The sequence below is a fragment of the Brachycentrus maculatus genome, unplaced genomic scaffold, assembly GCF_059751285.1.
Source record: "Brachycentrus maculatus isolate JH-2025_06_01 unplaced genomic scaffold, ASM5975128v1 h1tg000220l, whole genome shotgun sequence".
Lineage (NCBI taxonomy): Eukaryota > Metazoa > Arthropoda > Insecta > Trichoptera > Brachycentridae > Brachycentrus > Brachycentrus maculatus.
Window position 1 is genome coordinate 1,103,529 of NW_028280971.1, and position 23,713 is coordinate 1,127,241.

Consider the following 23,713-nt stretch of genomic DNA (forward strand, 5'->3'; position numbering starts at 1 on the left):
CATGATTGAAATATTTTAAAAACACTTGCATAAGACCAATTTTTGAGTTTATGACTTACACTCAATGTGTATTGTTTTTACATCTGTTATGGAGGTTATTGAAATATTTTGTTTCCAAATATTTGCAAAGTTTTGATGGAATTGTTTAGCATTCCATTTTGTTTTTGGAAAATCATTTTTACAAAATACAGTTTCACGATTTAAAAAACTTTCTAACTTTATTTAAAAATAGTACGGACCAAAATAACAAAATTTGTCTTTCTCATTAAATTGAATTTCATACATTATTCCCTACATTGGACGATGTAAGTGGAAGGTCATATCTGAAAAATATCAATAATAATTGAGTTATGATTCTTTGACTTAGATATAAAACAAAACGACTAAATTGTTTCTTCCATATATATTTTCCTTGACAAGTGACTGGGTTTCATCGTTAACGCCATCATCGTACTGGTGAGAGGCTTGACAAAATTGTATTGTATTATATTGTATTGTACAACAAGGCAGGGCTAAAACCATGACTTATTTTTTCTTAAAAAATGAATTTCAATTGAATGCATTTAAGTAGTGTATTACATATTAATACAAAAATTATGTTTACATTAAGATTCTGTTTATGATTTTATATAATTTTTTTGAATAAAATAACAAGTATGTAACTTTTCTCATATGAATTTTATTTGACCAGCAACCGGGTTTCGTCGTTTGCTGGTCGCTGGTCAAATAAAATTCGTGTGGAAAAAGTTACATAGTTGTAATTTTGTTCTATAAAATGCAGTTCCACCTAATATTTCAGTTCAAAACTTCATTTTATTGTACAATTTTGTTTTTGAAACTGTGTTTTGTTAATTTAATTAATATATGGCTGAATATGAAATTAGAAAGATTTGATTCACTTTTTTAAAGGGATAACATACGATATAGTACAAAACTGAATACGTTCATAAAGGTATGTATTTAATAAACAACATTTTTATATCATCGCTACTATAAATTCTTCCCCGATATAAGTGGTACACTCTATTCAACAACAGTTTGTGGTATTCCCGATGCACGAAAGAAGTAATAAAGAACGTTACATATGGCGGTCTATAATATATGCAAAATAAATGAAATTCCCCAGCTAATATTGACTGAATACGTACTTCGTATCATGTGTGTACTATATCTACGTATCGTATATAGAACGTTCCAGGATCGCGGTGTCATCCCATCAGATATTTATTTCTTTTTTATATGAGTTAATATTTAATGTGCAATGTATAATACGTCACAAATGTATGGTAAATGGTGGTTATTCTCAAAGGATGTGAGGTCTTTATATTATGGTATTAAACTATTAAAAGGGTAGAGTAAAGTGAAGTTATACTTATTTTATTACAACGCAAAGTGGAATGTTGACGCGACAAAGGAAGAAGCCGTATATTCTGGCTTAAAAACTTAAGAGTGGTGGCACTAAGTCACTGTTTGAGCAATTGCAGACGAATTATCATTTTTACTGTCAACCTTTAACGTTGATAAGCAGAATCTTCTTCTTTTTATGTTTATTTGCACCCAATAATGCATAGGGCACTGCATAGTACCGACGCAGATCGTTAGTTGAATGCAGACAAGGTGATCAATCTTCACATTTTACATTCGTCCAGGGTGACATTAAATGAATACGAGAAGAAAAAGCACTTTTTTAATTTTTTTGATTTGTTTAATATAGTAACATTTTTGAGAACAACATAATACAATTTCTAAACATTTATACATATGTCAGACTTAATGTTTTAGATTCGCTGTGCCTCTCCAAAAAAGAGACTGAGCTATTGTGCTTGGAGAGGGACATATACTCAAGGTTTAATGTTTTATATAATTAATGATGTAAAAGTGTTTTTTTAAATATTTTTTCCAAGATTTAAATTTATACTTATATTTATATAGATACCCCTAACATTCGAGCTCGAGACCTCCAGAATAGTAGCCAAACGCACTTACTGCTGTAAGATGGGAGAGAAGAAGAATAAGAATAATAAATTATTTTAACTTTTTCCAAATGTGTTGCTTCTAAATTTACGATCCATTGTTTAATCGTTAGGGTTTTCGGACAACAGATATTAACGTGATTTTTGATAGAAAAATAATAATCTGCTATCTTTTTAAAATACAGTAAATGAGAGTGTAAGAAGCTAGATTGGAATTTTACACGGAAGTTGATAAATGAATTATTGATTCCAAAATCGATTTGACATAACATTACAAAATATCAAATAATTTTTAACCTGTTTCTATATAAATTTAAATCTGCCTTAAAATAACATATTAACAAACAATCACGTAAGAGTTTCTAGGATAAAGCTCACTATAATACAACTTGACTTGTATTTTTAAAGTTGATTTGAGTCTTTTACTGGAGTCGTTAAAGCTTAAAGAAAATTACTCTCGTGTTTGTAATATTACATAATATATGCATTAATGTATCGCTTAGATGTAGGTGCTTTGCAAAAAACCGTCATCGAGTTATGAAAAAAAATAGATACACAAAATTATTTCCAAATTAAAAAAAGTGCATATTTTTCTACTAAGTGAAATTTCACCTTACCTTTAAAATTAACGATTGCTGCCTTAATCTGTAGCAAAATCGAAATATATACGTTTTATGTTTCTCTGTCTTGTTACTACGAGCATTCTTTGAATATTAAACAGTGCTTTAATAATGTCTGCAAACTTCCTTCTGCTTTCATATTGAGTTTTATAAATAAGGTACAAAACAACAAACACTCCCCACCTTACTATCATACATGTAGGTACATAATAAGTATATGTTACGTGATTGTCCGTATGTACATATGTGTTTTATTCACTAATGTAATAAAGCTTGTTACTCCCTCATTTTCATTTACATATATATGAATTTTAATTTGTATTTTTCTCAATTGAATTTTGATGTTTGTTGTGTGGTGATCTTAATCTATTGGTGAAGAAGAATATGGAAGTCTAGGCATTTACGGGGCTAACGACCGTCATAGACCGGTTTGAGTAATCGCCTTATACACGTGTAACATTCACTAATTCTACCCATTATTGACAACCACACTACTCAAATTCTTGGAAGTTCTATATATGTGAACCAATTTAGAAACCTTTTTATTGAATCACTAGAACTTCACTAGAGACATCATTTGGTGAGATAAAAGAAGCTTTTTTATTGAGCAGATATTAGAATGTGAGGTCTGAATCCTGGATTATAATCACATACATGAGAAACGCCAGAAAATATCATTTTCATTTTTATTATTTTATATTCAACATTTCAGCAATTCTACTTTTTGATGATATTAATTTATTTTTTGCCTTTCAGGATGCTAGAATTCTGTAAAATAATAATTAGTGTTTAATCCTGTTTATTTTCATTTAAACTCTGAAAAATATGCCACCTTTTCCTTATAAAATACTCCCCTCTGCTATCTTGCACTCCCCCTTTCGAAGTTTTTAATATTATACTTACATAACGAACTTAAGCGTAATTAAGTTGATTTAAGGTAACAGAAGCCGCATTATTCGCTTAATGGCCAGCCATCAAAGTACGGAATTAATTTTCTTAAGGAATATTCCCAAATTAAAGAAGGGTCGAGCAAAGCTCCGCTAAGCTTTCGTGATTTTCCTTAAGGTGGAGCTTTTATCTATTCGGGGATCGGATTCAGCTTTTTAAAACTTTTTGTTCAGGTGAGCGGAAATTATCGATAGCCTCAATGTTCAGAGTGGTTCGGGATTATAAGTTAGAAAATGGCTTCGGTTTAATTAACTTAATGGGATTAGTAAAGATACCCGTCACACCTCGGGATTTTTTTTTGATTTTATGAGGGGATGGTGTTGTGATGGGGTACTTTAAAATATTTTTTTCTTTTGAAATTGTTATATTTTAATTAATAATATTTTTGACGATAAAATTATTTTTATGACTTCAATGCTTTCGTTTTTATCATCCTGCTTCACGAAAAATTACGTAATATCAATATACCTGACATTAGGTTTATAATTTGTTTAATTTTTTTTTTTATTTCAATGTCCGCCTCCGTAGTGTAATGGCAGCACGGTCGGCTACCGTTCTGGAGGTCCCGGGTTCGATTCCCAAGGGGGGTAAAATTAATAAAAGTGATTTTTTCACTGTAATATTTATTTAATACTACCCTGGACTGGTACCTGAAGCGGAGGGCTGATCACCTTTCCTTCATATGTAAACGATCAAGATAACACTGCATTTATATGACGCAGTGCCCTATGCACCATTGGGGTGCGGATAAGGGTTTTATTATTATTAATTTTTTATTTTACTTCAATGTCACTTGACCACTTTTTCTTTAAAACCTAATAGTGCACGTATGTCGATGCATTCTGTATCAATTTTAAGTTTGAAAGTGATGCGAAATGCATCGAAATATAGTAAAATGAGGAAGACCAAAACGTCTGCATGATCAAGTATTTCAAATACTGATAAGAGGTCAGATTTGATTTGGGTAGAAACACGACTGACAAAATTGTTTTAAAATCTGCGGCTTTATTCGGTATCAAATCAAAGTTTTTTCCAGAAAAGTTTTATCGGGAGAAGATCAAAATGGATCGAGGGCTTCATCCCCCGAAACACTATTTTCTTCACATCAATACCACCTCAATGGAAATTTCCTTTAAATATTGTATCCTACTTCAGGGAACATCCGAATGGCACGGTCGTTAAACACATTTCGCAAATATCCAATTCACGATTATGCGATGGCGATTTTGTCGATAACTTTTACAATTTGTGTTAGGGAATTTTGGCAGCATGCAAAACTTTGGCCGAACAAAGAATAAACATCACAACTTCTGTAATAATAATTCATCTTTCCCAACCCCTTGGCGAGGTCGTTAAATGCTCGGCTTAAAGATATTCAAATTTGAGCGAAGTTATATGCTGGTGGATTCATAGAAAGTAAAGTTTCTCTTGTATTTTTATTATTATTTACATTTACACGCTGAAGTACTCAAATCTGCGTTTTTTGTATGGAGAAATTTATTTCTAGAGTAAGTTGAGTTTTATTTGTTCATTTAAAGCATTATATTGATCTACAGTATATTTAACCTTTAGTTTTCCATACCGAAATAGTGCCAGTTTCAAATTCTTTCGACCGTAAAAAACGCACAACGAATACACATAATACTAACACGAAAAACGACACAGGAGATTTGTGAATAAATTACTGGTCAAATTATAAGCTAAAATAAATTGAAAATCATGCTTTCAAGCGTTTCTCGAGTATGTGAATATAATTCAAGTTTCGGACCTCACTTACAAATGGAAATAGTTTCTGCTTAAAAGCTTTCCTCCTACCACCATAGATGAGCATTGTGAACTCGCGCATACTGCGTTGAGTTTGATCAATATATCTATCAATAAGTTTAAAAAAATTGAGTATTGAGTAAAAACTTGATTTGGACACTTTCAAAATGTTATTAATAAATAAGTGCGTTTTGATCATTAGAATGATAAAATATCGGTGTTGAAGTGCCTACATTAACAGGAAATCAGCAATGTTAACATGTTTTAAGCTAACAAGTAAATGCCCAAACAGATGTAAAAAAATGTAAAAAATAACTCCAGATAATCGAGGACACATTCAAAACAAACGAATATTTGGACACACTAAAATTTAGTCAGTAAATAAGTATTTTTTAATCATTAGAATTATAAAATATCGGTGTTTAAGTGCCTGCATTACCAGGGAATCAGCAAAGTGAAGATGTTTTAAGCTAACGAGCGCCACGCGCCGCTAGTATAGACATAATCGTTCTGCATCCAAACGCCATCTATCTTGCCGTTTAATAAGACGGCGCGATGACGTGCTTAACCCCTTGCGCGCGGTGGGGCACATTAGGAAATACGATTCAATCCCGAGTTACCGCCCCATTGCCATCGTAGAACAACATAAAGATACATTATGAAAGGTCATAAAAAACACACGACGCGCCTTACAATATAGAAAAGATATAAATATGATGAAAAAAACGACGTTTTGGGAATATGTATAAATGCTGGGAAGAGTCGTTTTGTATTAGTAAATGTCGACTGTTGTCTTGGTACAGTGCAACTAATTAATATAATTCTAAATATGTATTTAGTATTTTTTTTATTATTTATTATATCAGATACGTACGCTGATCATTCATCCGACGTTTTTTTTTCGTTTCAAAAGCAACAAAATAACCCTTTTTATTTCCAAAAACACTTTATTTCATAACGTAGGTACATAAAAAATAAAGACTTATGCAATCAGAAATAAACATATTTGTTAATAATTTTTTTCAGTAGGTACGTGTACACGAATATAATATTTTATAAATGATTTTTTGAATGAGTGAGGAAAGAACGGTAAAACAAATTTATGAGGCAAATGTAAGTGGAAAAAAGAGCAGAGGAAGACCGAGAAAAATATGGCACGATCAGGTATGCCAAATGCTTGAAAGTTGTCAGGTTAGGAGTCGTAACAATCGGCGAGTATGTATGAGTGAACGTGGAAGAGGCGAAGAATGTTTGCAAAGACAGAGTGGTGTGGCGTTCTATTCTCTCTGCCTACCTCTGCAGGGAAGCGGCGTGATGGTTAGTTAGTTAAATGATTTTTATAAGCAGCTTTTACAAAATATTATATTCAATATTGTAATACGTAGGTACTTCATAAAAAAAATTCTCTTGCATATGTCGTTATTTTAAATTATTTTAATATCCGATATTTTAAAAAAAGTGTTATTTTGAACAAGACGTGAAAAAGCTTACTTTGTTGCTATTGAAGTGAAAAACATTTTGTTTGAATTTAAAAACTGTATGGCAATATTATAGCTCTCCAAACTTGATCTTAGAATCAGGCTTGCGACCTGGCATTTGGCTGGCTTAAGCGACTTTATACGATCGTGCAACATTTACCATTCTACCGGTTATGGAACATTAAAAAGGATAATTAAAACAGCGCCTTTTTCGTTTGTTTTTTCATTAAAAAATTGTAACACTCTTAATGGAAAAATCTATACTACGTGAAACCGTCTCCGCCGACTGTACATTCTGTTTTATTGTCACGAAGAATATCTCATTTCGGAATAGATTATATTTTACATGTGATTTATGAATGACATTTGGATATACATTCCGGTCATCTATTTCCAATTCCGATATACAAAATCATGACGGCTTATGGAAGGGGTGAGGGGTGGAGAGGGAAGGGGGGGATATAGGGGTTGGATCGGAGGGAGGGCATTGGGTAGAACTGTAAATTATAATACATGCCTTGGAGCATTATTGGGCTGGATTCGATAAATCTGCTCTAAAATGGCTTACAAAATTCACGGAGGATGAATTTTCGATAAGTGAATAATTGTTCATTTTCTAAACAAAAAAACTATCCCACAAGTAAATATATTAAAGTATACAAAAGCCATAAATTCAAATACAATATTAATACGATTTTTATGGTGTACAAATATTTGTACGTTTCAGAAACCCTTTTTTGTGGCGGTGCGCCGCAACATTAGATTTTTAATTTCGTTTATTAAATTTATTTTAATTTTTGAATTTCGTTTACGAATTTATTTCGTTTATTAAATTACAAAATATGACAATTTTTTTATAAAACAGATTATTATTACATATTTCATAAAAATATCTTCTTTCTATGATTAAATGTATCGCATACGTGAGTTAAAAGTACATTCAGAATTTGTAGCTTCTAGCTTGTATGAAACGGAACACTGTGCGGCGGTGTGCATATATATGTATGTTTCAGAGACTTTTTTTTGCGGCGGTGCACACGTATTTGTGTGTTTCAGAAACCTTATATTGTGGCGGTGTGCACATATATATTTATACGTTTCAGAATCCTCATGTTGCGCCGGTGTACGCATTTTTATGCATTTTCATTACCTCCAACTTCATAAATATAAAACACGCCTTAAACGTCTTATTTCTTGTCGAGTTTCCTGCTTTGGTGTGTAGCGAATATAATAAGTGGCAGGCACTGTAATACAAAACACTATTTTCGATTATTTTTTGTCATCATTCTTTCGATCGAATATTGCCAGTGTCAGTCACATTTCATTAACAAAGTTCACAATAAAAAATGTGTTAAATAAATATGGCAAAAAGATGATATTTACAATAATTTGACAAAAAGGTTTTGATTAGTAGTCAATATACAAGAAATATTTTGATCCATTTACTCGCATCGTAAGTTGAGTAGTTGGGGTAAATTGGGTCAATTACTTTTTTCATTAATTGATTCGGCAATCACTTTGTGGTAAAACCTATCCATTTTTATTTAATTTTTTTACTTAGTTAATACCACTATTTCTTAAAATCTACTGTGACACGTGTTTTGATACATTCCGCATCATTTTCATCAGTATTACGTAGCACGTTTACGATGTTTGATAATGATGCGGAATGCGTCGAAACACGTGTCACAGAAGATTTTAAGAAATAGTGGTATTTACCAAGTAATTTTTTTTAATTAAAAAAAATCTTTAATTAATTATGTACGTTCATTGGGTGAGTTGAATCGATAAAATTATTTTTAATTTTGACACGGTATAAAAGATAGTGTAAATAGTAACGATTGTGAAGAATGGTGTGGCGTTCTATTCTCTTTGCCTAACCCTGCGGTGAGGTGGCGTAATGGATGGTTATTTTTTAAATAATTATATTAATTTTGTCCATATTTATTACAATGATTAAAGAAAAACACTTCGTTTTTTACCACTTGAGTTTTATTATAGACTACATGTTTCAGAAGTTAAACTTCCATCATTCAGGTCTGTATAGTAACTAAAATATAAAATATAAAATTGTTCTATAAATAAGAAGAGGGGAAAGTAAGGGGAAGGGGTTAGTCAAGGGACGGAGTTTGGAAACAAAGGAAAAATGGAAAGTAATGGTGAAGAATTTTGAAACAATATATTATTTAATAAATTATTATTAGAATTCAGAATTTTGTTAGAACAATTTTATATTTTATATTTTAGTTATTATACAGACCTGAATGATGGAAGTTTAACTTCTGAAACATGTAGTCTATAATAAAACTCAAGTGGTAAAAAACGAAGTGTTTTTCTTTAATCATTGTAACATGTCTTACCACAAAGTTAATGCCGAAACAATAAATAAAATATCCATATTTATTAATCAAAAATTCAAATTCCTTCCCGTTTGTTTTGTAATTTATCACAATTAACCCTTCACGGGTAGCTGTGACTTTCACAAGTTGGGTTAATTATTACAAATTAAACCCCTTAAATACCCAGAGGCGGATACTCTCCCTCAACAAATGACAGTAACGAAGCATAGATCGTTAATAATTCTCACACGATCTCCTTAATGGGGAGACGATGTTAAACATCATTGTACTCGTCAAAGGGTTGTAATGCGAGTTTTGAAATATTAATTACGCCCTCTGGGCAAAGAAGGGTTGGGGGCGGAGGAATTTTCATTTGTTAAGTTTATCGTGATAGGGAATATTTAACAAAAGCATTGTTAGTATTATCATAAAATTTTGAGAATTTCCAAATTTTAGACTGAAACACGTAATGAATTATGTATCATGAGTCTTAATTTTAACTCATCGTAACTCAACTGAACCAAATAGTATACTGTCTGTATGGCGAATACTTTCTTAAGGGTGAGTTCTTTCAAAACGTGACCGACTGCGTGAGAAACCAGATGTGTTGTCTGCGCACATTTTTTTTTTGCAATATTTATTTTTAATTGATTGTTTTAGAATATATTTAAAAAAAATATATATATTTTGTTATCCTTACCTTTCAATTATTCCTTTATTTTCAAAACCATATATTTATTTCGAAGAAAAACTAATTTTTTAATACAAAAACGTGGTTCTAAGCAAAAATTCTATGTCTTAAAATGTTAACTGGGTTAAATGAATGTTGCGGGCTATCGAATATCTAGCCTTAAAGAAAAAAATTCGTTTATTTAAAAGTTAATGTGAAGCTTTATTATTTATCAAAAATTATAAAATCGATAAAATTGATAATGCTAAGTGATTAACAGCCTTGAGCTATGTTAAGGATTGCGTAAATATATGTTACTTTTAACAGATGGCGCTGCCATTGCGGCAAAAACTGTTTTTTTTGCAAACAAGTTTTTAACGGAAATAACACGCGCGTATTGGAATGCAACAAAGAAAATTTACATACTTATTTATAAAGTATAGATTATACTTAATGACAATGGAATAAATATATGTATATAACAAAGTTTATTATACATTAAATGTTATCAACTGTCTTAATATATAATTTTTATTCTTATTTAACACAAACAATTCATTCCAAAATTAATTCATAAAATATTTTAAATAAATGGCGTGAATAAGGACCGTTTCATATTTGTCTATTTAACCCTCTCTATGTCACATATTAATCAGTGCAATTTACCAAAGTGACCGGTACAAATGCAAAGCTCCCTCAACCCTTTGAGTTCAGTCATTATTACCGTTTGCTCTCCGCACACGGATTATGTCCGAGAGGGTCAGATTAAACAGGTTGAAATCCAACCCCTTTCACTCATGCCTTATATTAAATGATTTGATTTAAATTTTGAAATATCGTTCATTAAAAAAATATTTTCAATTTCATATGATTATTTAGAATTGTTGACATAGCGTTAAGAAGATACATATGTATAAAGTAGAATGAAGGTGTAATTTCATTAATTGATTTGGCAGTCACTTTGTGGTAAAATCTATCATTTTTTTAAAATTAAAAGTTACTTTCAAATAACACTATTTCTTAAAATCTAGTGACACGTGTTTTGATGCATTCCGCATCATTTTCATACACCTTATCTGAAATTAAGTCTAAATTTAAAAGCTGTTTCCTTGGGACGTTGAAGGATGAAGAGGGGTAGGAGCTTTTTTCAAATATTTTTAACAGCGTATTAAAAACGTACTTAAATCATTAAAAAAATCTTTTATATAACAATTTAGACTTTTAAATATATAAATTTCCTAAAAATGACTACAAAATATCTTATAACCATAGATGGTGCCAAAAACTATTGTATGAAAGGTGTTCATCAAAGGATAAATACTATAAATAATATGACTTCTGAAATTTGAGCAGTGCTGTTGTCAATCATGGGTAGAATGGTGAATATTACTCGGGTATAAAGTGATCACGTAAACCGGCTTTTGACTAATCGTAAGACCTGAAAATATCCAGAATATTATATAATGTGGAAATATTCTTCTTCATCTGTGTTGAGATATATACCAAAAAAGAATTTACAACATTTTTAATGTGTCCAAAGCGATCACTTAAACCAGCCTATTACGGTCGCAAGCCTCGTAAATGCCCAGACTTCCATATTCTCTTTTTTTGTTGAAATATCAAAAAATAATAGTATAAAAACATAAATCAAATACATTTTTAAATAATAAACAAACGTGGTATTTACATTTTAAATTGTAGGAATCTACGGCGTGAAAGTGTAAACCGAGGGTGAAATATTTCGAGAAGGAATTAACCCGCTTGGACACTACAGAGAGTGACCAGGGGGTGTTAAATATTGGCGGAAATAATTGCGACATTTGTCTGCATAATTACGTGGGTGTTATCCTGCGAGATAAGGGTGAAGGTTTACAGGATTAACGCGTTGACGGATGGACGAACGTTATTGACATTTTGACAAAAATAAAACAACCTGTCCATATCTCATATGCTTCTATGTAATACAAATATTTATTTTAGTTATAATAATCTCGTATTGAGGTAAGAATCAGGTTGTGGTCTTATTGTGATTTTTATCATCGAAAATATGTATGTCACTTGGGTTTTTTCAATGTTGTATTACGCACAACATTTTGAATGAAAAATGACTGGTCAAATTATAAGCTGCATAAAAAGTTTCAGGCGTTTCCCAGTATGTTAAATTAATCAGCGTTCGGATCTTGCATACATCCAAATAAAGGGTGTCTTCTATATAATATAATAATCCTCTTCCTCAATCCAACAAAGGTGGCTGTTGTGAACTTATATGTGCTGTGTCATGGGATTAAAAGCATATGTAAGAGTTCCAAAATTGTAGTAGTGTGGTTGTCAATCATGAGTAGAATGGCGAATAGTGCAGGTGTATAAAGTGATCACTTAAGCATCCAATGACAGGTCCTAGGAAGGAAATAAGTCCTCAAAATACCCTGGCTTCCATATTCTTCTTCATCTACGTGGAGATGTCGAAACATATATAGTACATTAAATATTGATACATGATTATATAGGACAATAGTTTGACTTTGAGATAAATCATTTATATTTTTAAATAACTTATCAAGCTGTGTAGGGAGCTGCACCCCTAATCTATGACATCTTAGTTTTTGGGCAATAACTCCTAAATTAAAAGCTGTAAATTTATTTGAAACACACGATTGCATAATATGCTTAGGACTGTTAAAATATTAAATGCACCTTAAACATTATATAAAACCTTACAGATAGATTTTAACAACCTTATACATAGATAAATTGATAAAATAATGGACATAATGGTTAATATAACATAGTGTTTAAAATGATCACTTAAGCTCGCCGATGACAGTTCGTAAGACTTATGGTAAATCACTTAATCTTTGTTAAGACATATAAAATGTACGGTAGACTGGGTACGGTTGAAACAAAGGACGGTTGAAACAGAGCAAATATCTTGCAAACCGTATGAGGTAGGGTGAAGGGTCCAAGGGACGAACAAAGTGGACAACAAGTTCAAACACAAATATCAGTGTTGCATCGCTCGCCGCACTGTGCAGTTGCTTGTAGGAGGTCCTATTGTATTTTGATAACCAAAAGTAAGTATTTTTGTTCTGAGAATTTTCCTTTTATTACGGTTTCTATTGAAACGATATTATTGAAAATGATTTCGTGTTTGAAATGAAGCTTGTAGAACACGATATAGTGATTAGTTTTAATGTGCCATTATTGTTAACATTACTATTTTCTGTTTTCCACCTAAAGGAGGGGTTGGGGACGGTTGAAACATTTTTTGTGGGTACGGTTGAAACAACATATTTTTTCCGTTTTCCTGTTTTCTTGATGCCGAGAGTACGCGCAAGAAAGACTCCGAGAGGAGAGGTCGACTTGTCGAGGTATACATACGCTGATGAGGAGGTTAAAGCAGGAGATTCACTGCGAAAAGCGTCGGAAAAGCATGGATTAAACCACTGTTCGCTCATTAGATATATACGATCATCTGAGATGCATCTGGTGAAGAAGAAAATGGGATATGAACCCCACAACAAAGTTTTAAATAAATAGCAGGAGCAAGAGCTTGCAAAATACTTGCTACTAAAAAAAACAGAGAAAGAAGAGATAAGAAAGGAGCATGAAATAAGATTGAAACGGATGAAAACTAAGTAAGTGAAGAAAAGATTGGATGGAGGAAAAAGTAAAAGGATCGTTAAAGGAAAAAATAATCATAATATGCAACAGGAATCATCATCAAAAGAGGACGAGTGCTATTGTCTTGTTTGTCTGTCACTGTATTCAGAGAGCAGATCCGGTGAAAAGTGGATACAGTGCACCACTTGTAAACTGTGGACTCAAGAAGACTGCACAAAAGGTGGTCTTAGCTATGTTTGCCACAATTGCGACTCGGAATGATCCCAAAGCTAGATTTCTGCTTGATTTATGACTAATCAAAATGACAGAAGTGTTTCCATTTAGTTTATTCACAGATTATTTTCGTTCGATTTGTTTTTTTTAAATGCCATTGTTTTTAGTTGTTTTTATTCATTACATATCTGTAGACTGATTAATATTGTCATGCGGTGCCATAATTATTTATAACACAAAAATAAATAATGAATAAAACGTCTTACAAAATTAAATATTGATTTATTTATGTGTTTCAACTGACCCCAATCACTGTTTCAACTGCCCCTGGTATGGGGACGGTTGAAACAAATCGGATATATTTTTTAAATTTGATCTGCCACTAAAAATAACACACCGGGTACTGAAATAATACTTCCCATTAGTAGACAGAAACACGGTCTTGTATTTAATGCATCTTCATCATCGCTTGACTTGTAAAGAGCAATGATATGGACAATATAAGTAAAATTGTTTCAACCGTACCCAGTCTACCCTACTCGATCATATTTAGATTAAAATATCGAATATTCTTTTTTATCTGGAGCGTTATCCATTCCAGGATTTTCGAATTTCACCTAACTGTCTATTCCCCTTCCGACTAATCCTGCTTTATGAGTTTCTCGCGGGAGATTTCCGCGTGATTAGGCCACGAATGACGCCCAAGTACATAATATTATATAAGTTTTCATTTCTTAAGATACGACATGTCAAATGCCATTCATAATATTGAATTTGCAAAGCGTCACCCTAACTCCAACCATTTGCGGATTACTTCATTTCAAATATCATCGCAGCCATTTCGTGGGCACTTCAAACATCAATTTAAATAATATCATTCCTATATTCTTATTAATTTTATTGAAATGACACTTTTTTACCCATACTTAAAAAATAAAATGTCGACGTCTAAGAGGGCAAAGGTACTTAATATAAAATTTTGGGTTTCGCAATTAATTTAGGGGTTGAAATTACCAAATTAAATACTCTCCTTATTCAATTTTTACTTTGTGTAATACCACTTTGAATAGGTGAATTATGAATAATAAAGAGAGTGTTTTATTACCGTACCACAAAATTGACAATGCTTTTAATAAACAACATGTACTAATTTTTTATTTAGTAAATGAAGATTGGACGCATTTATGGAAGCCTGGGTGTAACAGACATTAAAAGTAAGGTAGAGAAAAGGCAATTGAGATAGATATAAGAGAGCCTGAATAAACATATTTTGAACCAGGCAATCTCCATGGATCTTCCTCGAAATACATCTAGAGAACGACCAAATTCATGAATGCTACATAAAGATAACATGATTCGAAGGTACGGCCAGGGTGACTTTGTCAATGATAGAAGGACCTATAACTTCAGGACGAGGAGAGCTGGCCCCGATAGTCTACAAAGATGAGAAGTTGGGATGGAACCAGGGAACCATATCTGCATTCATCACTTTCAAAAAACATAATTTTAATATTTGTCAACATTCATAAACAAATAACTTTCCTTGCACACAGCATACACCCTTGACTATGCTCAATTCTCCTGCAGGTCTTCTCTACATAATAAAACATATAAAAAATAAAAATATGTAAGCTATAAAAATATTACTTTCAAAATGAGAAATAGAAATTACTCATCGGGAATATAAAATGTATTTATGACTTATGTATGTATGTAATACTGGTCTCACAATACCATGTAAATGAATTCTTGCTTTCCCCGAAAATGAATATATGTAAGTATACGTACCTACATGCTCCATTAACTATTTTTATCTGCCGTAAATTATTACTGCTACATGTTAAAACTTCGTCCGCCTCCGTAGTGTAATGGTCAGCACGCTCGGCTACCGTTCTGGAGGTCCCGGGTTCGATTCCCAAGGGGGGTAAAATAAATATAAGTGATTTTTTCACTGTCATATTTATTCAATACTACCCTGGACTGGTACCTGAAGCGGAGGGCTGATCATCTTTCCTTCATGTATAAATGATCAAGATAACACTGCGTTTATATGAAGCAGTGCCCTATGCACCATTGGGGTGCGGATAAGGGTTTTGTTTTATTATTATACATGTTAAAACTATTACCAAGTACCTAGAATTGTACAGTTTTATAAGGACCGTTAATCTTCACATTCATTTAAAAATGCCATAACTAGGCGAAACAATTGTCACGAAAAAGATTTTTATGTGTAACAATAAAATACAAATTATTTTTTGACATCTCATCAAAGATGAAGAAGGATATGGAAGTCTGGGCATTTACGGGGCTTACGACCGTCATAGGCTGGTTTAAGTGATCACTTTACACACGTGTAACATTCACCAATTCTACCCATTATTGACAACCACACTACTCAAATTCTTGGAAGTTCTATAGATATGAACCAATTTAGAAACCTTGTTCTTGAATCACTAGAACTTCACTAGAGACATCTATTGGTGAGATGTAAAGAAGCTTTTTTATTAAGCAGAAACTCTTATATTAGTATGTGAGATCCGAATCCTGGATTATAATTACATTTGGACACACTCAAAATGTTCTAAATAAAACACAACTTAGTTGACTCAAAAAATCATTGTTTGAATTAACATTTAATACACACATTTAAATATAGTTCAACAAATCAAACATCAAATCTATAAATAAATAAATATATTACCTATCTTATCTCGAAAATGAAATCAAAACATTTCTCATTAATAATTACCCCCGTTCATACTTGCCAACCCTCCCTGCAACCGTAACCGGTTCCTCTCAACCCCTTGCAATCAGCCGCTGCGTTGTGGGGAGGTCCTCGGTTTAGTTTCCTGGTGTCTCGGTTTATTTCCGCCCTTTGCTCCTGTCTGCGTCTTTATTCAAATGAAAATGATCTTAATTGCTTTTGTCTTGTGAAACTAAGTTGGCGGTAAGGGGTTAATCTAACCCTTGTCGTGATTGTGTCGGGCTGAAGAGGGCAATCTGTGGAAATAGATGGATTAAGTATTGTGGGTTCGTGTAATCTGTATTTTGTTATGGTGTTTTTATTGTAATAGATTCAAATAATCGTGGAAAATGCACGATTTAAAAATATTATAAAATAAAAATTCATTTCTTTGTATACATATATTGATATCAAAAGACGAACAGTGACTGCTGAAGATATTATATGTATTTATTTATCTTTTTTCCAAGCCTTGATGTAAAATGTGTATGCGAGTAAAACTTGACATGATCAAATATCGCTCACTCCTTTCAACAACGTCATATATAAAAAAAACTCGATTTTTCAGGAGATCGTTTTTAAAGTTTAAAAACATTTTAAAATGTGTTAAAAATAAATATCAAGCCACTTATTTAATTTATGTATTAATTTTAAATCAAACACAGATTTTTTGAGTATACTAAGTTGTATTTTATTAACAAAAACACAAAAAAAATATATTGTGACAATTGTTTCGCCTTATTAGGGCATTATCAAACGAATGTTTCATTCGTTTTATGTGTGTTTTATGTAATTTTTTATGTGTTTTTGTTAATAAAATACAACTTAGTAGACTCAAAAAATCTGTGTTTGATTTAAAATTATTACATAAATTAAAATGGAGTTCTACAAATTAAACGCCAAATAAATAAATACCACTTATTTAACTTTCTACTGTGCAACAGATCTTTCTAGGTAAAACCTGATTGTTTTTTCTCCATTCGAAAAATACTTGGTTTATTTTTTTAAAAATGTAAAAAAATATTAAGCAATACCTTTTCTTCAAAATGCAAAAACAACACTTTCTTCCCTGTAGCAGGTAAATATTCAGTTAAAAATATGCCGCTCTTGCTGGGATATAGTACACATTTTGGGCATTCCGAAATATGCACAACTTAAAATTGACGATTTTTGATATATGACGTTGTTGAAAGGAATGAGCGATATATCAAATACTTGAAAGTGGTCAGGTCAGGATAAGGAAAAATCGGCGTGTATGTATGAGGAGATGCATGAATATGGATGAGGCGAAGAAATTAGCAAAGACAAATAAATAATCGGTAAAATTGTGAATAATCTACAACGGAGTCAATACAACGTCACAGCAAAGCTGTACACTGTACATACATAGAAAATTGAATACTACAATTATTGACATGAATTATTCTAGTGATCTAATTTAATAGTAAATTTTATCATATTCTTCAGAGTCTCAGTGAATCCAATTTTCGCAGACATTTTCATTACGGTCAAACGGGGGGCGTCATTTCCGATTCGGCAATCATCGGCAAACGCCGGAATGTATCGGGAATTCGGGATTTCGCAGGGGTGTACGAGGGCACCATTATTTGCCTATCTCCAAATATTCAAAGGCGTCTGATTGAAAAAAAGACAAGGAGGGGTGGCGTGGAGAGACGAAAGGGTGGAATAATAAGAAAATACACCCTCTCCCACTCATGCATGCCGGGTGGAGAAGCGTGTGTGAGAATTGGGAATGATGGTCGTTATTCAAAAACGAGCATACGATGGAATAAACACATTATTGATTTTTGACATCGAAATGCTAAATTTAAACTAAAAAGTATTAAAAGACTCTCTTTATCATTAATTGTTCACTTTGTGTAATACCACTTTTATGAATACTTGTACGTTATCACAAAGTTATCAATGCTTTTAATATACAAAATATGAGAAGTATTATTTATTCATTCGGCATTAACTTTGTGGAATGGCATGTTATTATTAAAAAATTAATTATCTGGTCAAATTATACGCTTGAATAATAAAAATTAAAATGACATTTTCTGGCGTTTCTCATGTGTGTGATTATAATCCAGGATTCAGATCTTACATAAAATACTAATAAAAGAGTTTCTGCTCAATAAAAAGCTTCTTTTCGTCTCACCAAAAGATGTCGCTAGTGAAGTTCTAGTGATGCAAGAATAATGTTTCAAAATTGGTTCATATATAAAGAACTTCGAAAAATTTGTAAGTGTGGTTGTCAATAATGGGTAGAATTGGTGAATGTTACACGTGTGTAAAGTGATCACTAAAACCAGCCTATGACAGTTGTCAGTCCCGTAAAAGCCCAGACTTCCATATTCTTCTTCATCTTTGATATGATATAAAAAAAATAAACACTTGTATAATACATATTACATAATAAAAAATATTATTTATTGATTCGGCATTGACTAATTTGACTATGAAATACTTATACTCAGCATGCAACAAGGAATCAAAAAATAAATGTTGTTAAAAAACTCTGTATACTGGATTAATAACTAAACAAATTTCTAAACTATTACCCTCTTATATCTAACCCACGTAAACGAATAACAATTTAGGTAAAATTCTTGGAAACTCAAAATCAAAATTAGATAGAAATAAAGTATATTGACCAAACTGCGAGAAATCTGGACTTGATAAGAAAAGTGGACTTATTAGTAATTATTTTTCAGAATTCGCTAATCACATAATAGAAATTAACCACTCATTTGAATCACATAAACTTAAATTATTGCACTCAGTTAAAACAAAGGTCAAGTCATAAACAGTTTAGAAAATTTAGAAATATAAAAAAAAATCTGATAAAACGTTGATTAATACTTTACTTTTTCAAAATACGCCACCATTACTATCTATATTTCCTTTTGCAAAAAGTCCCGTTCATTAATCTTCCCCCTTCTATTTATTATCCTACCAGCCTCTATGTATACCAGCATACTATTTTGCTTTACTTTCTCATTAGTTTTACTTTTCAACTGTAGCAAACATTTATAGTTTTCAAAACTAGTCGTGTATACTGAAATAAACTGTGGAATTGTTTAATAGGTTTTTTTTAACGTAACTATTTTTTTGTTAATGTAATGTTATGTTTATTATTGTTAATATAACTATTGTTTATTATATATTTTTTTATATGTAAGCTGTACAATTCCCGAATAAATAAAATAAATAAATAAATAAATAAAACTCATTAAGTGGTTTTATATAAGTATTTCATTAAAAAAACTCTCGATACAAAGATTTAAGGCAGTGATACTAACTCTATCGATATTGTTATTGCCCATTAGAGTAGAAACACTTAAGAACCCCTTATCTGATTCTACTTCCTTTGGCTTCCTCGTTTTCATGAATTTTCAGTTTCATTTATATGTTACGTTGTAATTATTAGTTGATACAAACTATAATTAACTGAATTTTTGGTTTGTTCAACTGTTTTCTGTCCTCCAATATCAAACATTTCTTTTATGTTCAAAATTTGACCATTATTACTAGCGTATTTTCGGTCAGTTGGAAGATATTTCTACTCAATGTACTCTAATAAGCACTTTTTCCCAATATTAAAGAAAAAACTTTTATTGATGTTCACGGTGTTCTTCATGCAAGGGATAAATGACCGATTTTCATATTTAATTTTTACATATATACACATACACGTACACACTGATCTATTTTTATGAGCTTCTTAAATAATTCATCGCATTATTTTTCCGGATTTGTATGTTTTAATTGTTTTTTTTTTATCAATTTATATAATAAAAAAAAGTAATTAAATTTCGTGTTTATTTCTACAATTTATTATCATTGAATATTACTTTTTTTTTACTTTAACACTCCTTCCTTTGGACGGAATTTATTTTATTATCACTAAAAAGTACTCTACGCTCCTGAAATTCATTTAAATTTGACAGAAGAAGGCAATAATCTGAATATTGAGCGCCAGAGTACCTATTATTATGCTTTGCCTCTACGAAGCAATTCCAATTTCGATTTAAAAGTGGATTCAACAGTCTAGTGCTTAGGATGTGCTATTATGTCGGGCAGGGAGAGAAATTCAGTACGGGGCGATAGGCAAAGGTAACATCCCCATCGTCTGAACGGTTTTTGAGCACGTGATAACCCCCTTCTTTATGACGTCATCATCGGTCCTAGAATGGCGGAAAAATCTAGTTCGCCTGATGTATACTCTTTGACACATTGTGGCATTCTATCCACGTCTTCTACTTTATCCACGTTTTCTTGGAATGTATCCACGATATATCAAGATCCATACTTTTTTGTTGGTATCTATCTATCACTCGACAATTTCATATTTTATTTTTTTTATAGAGAAAAAAATTATTTTTGGAGATTTATTAATAATCAATATGAAAGTTATTAAACAATAATAATAATAATTATATGGGTGCATATTTTTTAATTAGGAAATGAAACAGTCGCTTCAAAGATTTTTTATCAAATTAGTAAAAACTAATTTCATAAAAAAATCTTGCATACACATAAATTAAACAACGGATTTACAAAATAAATTATTCACTCCTTTCTCAATATAGTTTCAAGAGGTAAAAATCATTATTTGGTTTCTATATTACTTTGTTTCTTCACAAAATCAATATAAAATAAAAAGGTTCTTTAATAGTAATAGAAATTTATATGTTAAATTGACTCATTGAACATAATTCGAAAAAATAGGTAAAATAACTTATGTACATTTTTATCAAGAGTTTGGAAATTCGGAGGGGGGGGGGTTTGAAAAACGGTTTTGTATTTCAATTTATTAATATTTGAAGTTAAGTTAAGGAGATTTCATTTGTTACTGCAAACCAATCCACAAAATTGAGACCACAGAAGACAAGTTTGACACACAATAAAATCATTTCTTTTAAAAAACTCATTAATGTAAACAATGATTAAACTTTAAAGAGTTGTAAGAATCAACGTATCATTTTTTTTAGATGGGAGTGGCATTTAATATTCACTTCACTTATTATTTAAAATGTTTATATATTTATGAATTAATTTTTAAATCAAACACAGATTTTTTTTCGAGTTTATTAAGTTGTATTTTGTTAACAAAAATACATAAAAAATTAATATTGTGACAATTGTTTGGCCTAGCTATGGCATTTTCAAACATTCGTTTGCCTTAAATGACTTAACTAGGCGAAACAATTGTCACAATATTATTTTTTATGTGTTTTTGTTAATAAAATACAACTTAATAGACTAAAAAAAATCTGTGTTTGTTTTAAAAATTAATACATAAATTAAAATGTAGTTCTACAAATTAAACGCCAAATTAATAAATAAATGTTTTTTATTAAGTGTATTTTTCTTTCTTGTAACTAAAAATGTTTTATTCTATGTATCAACTTATTATCACTAGACCAAGCAAGCAACATACGAACGAAATTTATATACCCTGTACTTTAGATGCTGTGTACGCAAAACCCAGTAGGGTTGGTTTAATATTCATAACTCATAATGCATTACTTACAAATGAACGCTTGCCAAAATGATTTAAATGCTAATTTGATAATTACACAACTGCGAACAATGGGTACTGCGTACTTACCAGTATGTCTGACAATAATGGGATTTGTAATTTACCATTCAGGGCTGTGAGAGAATCGACCACATGTTTTTATTATTGGTATATTGCATATCGCTTACTCCTTTCAAGAACGTCATAAATCAAAAAAACTTGATTTTTCAGGAGAACGTTGAATGGGAAGTTAAAAAATATCATACAATGTTTTAAAAATAAATATCAAGCCACTCATTGAAATTTATAGTGTGCAACAGATTTTTTAAATAAAGCCTGGATGTTTTTTCTCCATTTAAAAAATATTAAGTTTATTTAAAAAAATAATTAAACGAAACCTTTTCTTCAGAATGTAAAAACAACACTTTCTGCCCTGTAGTGGGTAAATATTAAGTTAAAAATAAGCCGATTTTGCTGGGATATAGTACATTTTCTGGGCATTTCGAAAACATGCACAACTGAAAATTAATTAATAAAAAGCTTCTTTTCATCTCACCAAAGATGTCTCTAGTGAAGTTCTAGTGATTCAAGAAGAATGCTTCAAAATTAGTACATATGTATAGACCTTCCAAGAATTTTAGTAGTGTGGTTGTCAATAATAGGTAGAACTGGTGAATGCTATACGAAAGTAAAGTAATCACTTAAACCAGCCCTGTAAATGCTCAGACTTCCATATTCTTCTTCATCTTTGATGAAATGTCAAAAAATAACATTAATATACTCCCAACAAGTGGTCCTTTAAAAGTGTTTCATTTTTATTTATTTATTCTTCATTTATAATAATACACCCCTGGATATCATAATAAATACTCAACCGATACACCAGGGAGGCAGATATGGTTGGTCTGTGATGCTGTAACGTGAGCAGCACTCATTTGCATACATAGTGATTAATGCCAGGGTAGTATTTGAGCTGGATTTGTGATAGCAAGGTGATTATTCTTGTCACTGATGTTATCAGCCCAATGAAATGCAGCTGCTGTACCCTGTCCACCATATTGAACGGATATCATTTTTTGTATGAAAAAAGTGATTTTTATAATACCTTATCGTAAAAAATACTTTGTCTGACAATATTGGATTTGTATTGACAATATTTTGAGTGTCCTATTTTTTAATTTAAAAAATTAGACTTTTGCGAATAAAAATTGATTTAGCAGTCACTTTGTGGTAAAATCTATCCATTTTTAATTGATGTTTTACTTTGTAAATACCGCTATTTCTTAAAATCTACTGTGACACGTGTTTCGATGCATTCCGCATCATTTTCAAACACCGTTCACATCGGTGTTTGAAAATGATGCGGAATGCATCAAAACACGTGTCACAGTAGATTTTAAGAAATCGTGGTATTTACTCAGTAAAATATTAATTGAAAATAAAATTTATAAACCTATTAAAAATATTGTGCATAAAAATACTGGTGAAAAAACAGTTCAATAATAAATTAATAATTATTATTTATATATATATATATATATATATATATATATATATATATATATATATATATATATATATATATATATATATATATATATATATATATATATATATATATATATATATATATATATATATATATATATATATATATATATATATATATATATATATATATATATATATATATATACTTATATTTTATAAAAGTTCCTTTTAATATAAAAAAAACTAACTAATTTAATGAATATAGATGTCGCTGACTATGTAACACACACGCTGTGGATCTTTGTTGTACCATTGAAGCATAA